The following is a 3,296-nucleotide window of genomic DNA, read 5'->3' on the forward strand; positions in this document are numbered from 1 at the left end:
GAATATTTCTTTCCATTCCCTTCTGACTTGTAGTGTTACTGTTGAGAAGTCAGCTGTTAGCTTTATAGGACACCACTTGAATTTTACTTCCTATTTCTCCTTTGCTGTCTTTAAGATTCTCTCTTTGTCTTTGAATTTTGACATTTTGTTTATGATATGTCTTGGAGCAGGCCTCTTTGCATTCCTCTTGATAGGGATCCTCTGTGCTTCCTGTAATTGTGTGACTTTCTCTCTTCAAATAGGAAAAATTTCCATCATTACTTTTTCAAATAAGTTTTATATCCCTTGCTCCTCTTCTTCTCCTTCTGGTATCCCTATTATACAGATATTATTTCCTTTCATGTTGTCCTGATGTCCCCTTATGCACTCTTTGTTCTTTTTGAGTCTTTTTCCCTTTTTGTGCTGTATCTGGTAGTTTTTTCCTACCTTGTCCTCCAGCTTGCTAATCCAATCCTCTGCTTCACCTACCCTGCTCTTAATTCTTTCTACTCTGTTCTTCATTTGAGATATTATATCCTTTATTTCTCCCTGACTCTTATTGATAGTTGGTATGTCCATTTTCATGCTGGTGTAGTTTACAGTAAGTTCCTTATAGCTTCTCTGAAGTTCTTGAGAGTTTTCACTGAGCTCATCAAACATCCTTATAACCATTATTTTGAACGTCATATTTGATTCTTTGGTTGCCTCCATTTTATTTAGCACTCTTTCTGGGGATTCCTCCTTTTCTTGTGATAGGTGGTTATTTCTTTGTCTTCCCTCTTAGGTGACTCATCTTGTTTTCTTCTGCTTTTTAAATTGATCCTCTTTGACTCCCTGTCTTCATGGTCTGAACAACTGTGGTAGGATAATTGTAGGATTCAGTGCTTCAGTCTCTTTGATCTCCTGGTCTTGATGCTCTTAAGTTGCCTTTTATGCTGTTTAGGAGGGATCTCTGGTTTTAATTGGATTCTGGTCATTGTTGGGTCATTCTTTGGTGGGTCCTTCCCTACAGCTGGCTGACTGAGAGTTACTCTGCCCACCACATCTCGTATGCTGTTGTATAGGTGCACTCTCTTATCTTTCTGGATCTTCCCCTTGTGATGTCAGATGGTGTCACAGTCTGGCCCTAAGCAGCCTGTTCAAGACTACCAATGATCCACAGTCTGTGGCAGTCTACATCAGTTGTTAATCTTGTCAATCTGTAATCAGAAGTCAGTCTGAAACACCACAGGGTGGTGTAGAGTAATTCCTGCCATTGGGATTTGAAGTTCCTGATGAAATTCAGTTAAGGTAATGGAGAAGAATCCTCTGCCTGAACAAGATGGCTCATGCAGTATGGTGAATGGCTTAGCACAAGGATCCTTGTTAGTGCTCCCTCAACTTTCTCCTGAAAGCCACCATCCCAAGATTCTCCTGAAGTGTCTGTAGTCTACTCTGAACCCCCTTGCCAGTGCCCAGGGTAAGTGGCTGCAAATGAAAGTGTGTTCATTGGCCCTCCAAGAGGCTCTCTGTTTCTCCAGATGTCTCTCCCCAGCAGACAGAAACTCTGCCACTTTTTACAGATGGATGTTATCTGAGTCCTTTCTGGTTCTGATGTTACAGGCTGGGGAGCTCACCTTGAGGTTTAGACCCCACACTTCTCAGGGATACCTCCCTGCCCTATGAAATTTCCCTTGGTCACTTTAGCTGCCATCCATGGGAAGTAATCCAGCCTTTTCGAATCTCCTCCACACTCTGTACCAGTCACGTTGTGGTGAAGTGTTTTCTCCTGTTTGTCCATAGTTATAAGGCTTCTCTCTAGCTAGTGTTCAGTTGGTTATTCTGGATGATTTCTCTACAATTTAGTTGTAATTCCAGATTGGTCATGGGCGGAGGTTAGTGGAGCCTCGACTTATTCCTTGGACATCTTGGATCCTTCTTGGGTTTTTTTTTCCCCCACTTATTTTTACATTGGCAAGAACTAATGTCAAGAACTTAAGAAGTAATATGTTTTTTCTACCTCTCAGCTGAACAAAAATACAGTATGACATTTTTACTAGGCAAGCCTTGCTTCTTTACATTTCACATGAGAATACAGAATTACCCTTTCTTGAACAAAATGACCAGTTTATTGCAGAAAGTATCTTTAGAGGAAAGGTTTAATAAGCATATTTTATTAAATAAATCCTCCAGTAGGATAATTAATGGCCTTTACTTAGAAGGCTCTGTAAAGTTACCTGTTAAATTTATTTGTGCAGCTCACCAATATGTCCTTATTGAAAATATCAATATTTGCATAGCACAGCTCCCAAAGGGGCTTTAAATTCTTAAAATTCTGGGTCTCCATTGTCTTACTTATCTCCTTATTATACCCAGGCTTTATTAATGGTCCACTTCATATCATCATCTCCATCTTCATAATTTTTCTTTAGAACATTCATTAATCCCTCACTAGGATCTGTTTCAGTGTCATAGGAAGGTTTTTCTTTGTCTTTGCATTCTTTTTCAACCTGAGTCAGGTAGCCCCACATTATGTTTTCCACTTTCTACATAAGATAATTACTGCATCTGTCTTGACTTTTCTGATCTGATTTCCACAGAGATGGCTTTCAAGATATTATTCACAATCATGGATTAATTATTCAAATTCAGATTCTTTATCAAAAGATCAAATGACCTCTTTATGAAATGAACCTGTACATTCTCAGTGGGGACTTGATGAACTCTAGTTAAGGTAATGTAGATTTTCACTAACTTATCTGACTGACCCCATCCATAATTACTGATTTTCACTGCGTAGCCCATTGTAATGGTAGCAACCATGGCAGCTGGCTTTTCATTGTCAAGAGGTTCTACTTTCCTCTGTGATTTTTGCTGCATGTTGTTCTTGATTTCTGTCTCAGTGTTGGATTTTTCATCTGTAAGAGCACCACATTCTTTCTAGTGGCCTTTTTCCAGAAACACCTTGACCTCTTCTAGATCTTTCTGTAGCTTCTCCACAGCTGAAGGCATGGTTGGGCTGAGCCAGGCAGGGCACAAGATGCAGCCCTGTGGGGAAATAAACAAGAAACAGCACACCCACTGGACTCACAGGACCTGCATGACTTGCATCACCTACAGCACCTACAGCTGGTGTGCACAGCCTGCCCTGCATGACACTGTGGTCTGGGTACCATGCCAATAAGTGTCTTCTTCTTTTTTTAATGATAAAGTCTACACATTAAACATAGTTTATTTTTTAAAGTTTTTGTTTATTTAGTTTTACTGTTCAAGTATGGTTGTCTCCATCCCCCCCCCAACAACTACCCCACCCCAGCCATCCCTGCTCCCTCCCCTGA

The 3,296-nt window shown here is 40.4% G+C and overlaps 1 pseudogene; it reads right to left on the bottom strand.

The window, feature by feature from the left end:
• Positions 1-2,324: 2,324 nt before the first annotated feature.
• Positions 2,325-2,970, bottom strand: LOC123805213 (annotated as a pseudogene).
• Positions 2,971-3,296: the final 326 nt, after the last annotated feature.

Source organism: Phyllostomus hastatus, unplaced genomic scaffold (genome assembly GCF_019186645.2).
Source record: "Phyllostomus hastatus isolate PE091 unplaced genomic scaffold, TTU_PhHast_1.1 phas_scaffold_28, whole genome shotgun sequence".
Lineage (NCBI taxonomy): Eukaryota > Metazoa > Chordata > Mammalia > Chiroptera > Phyllostomidae > Phyllostomus > Phyllostomus hastatus.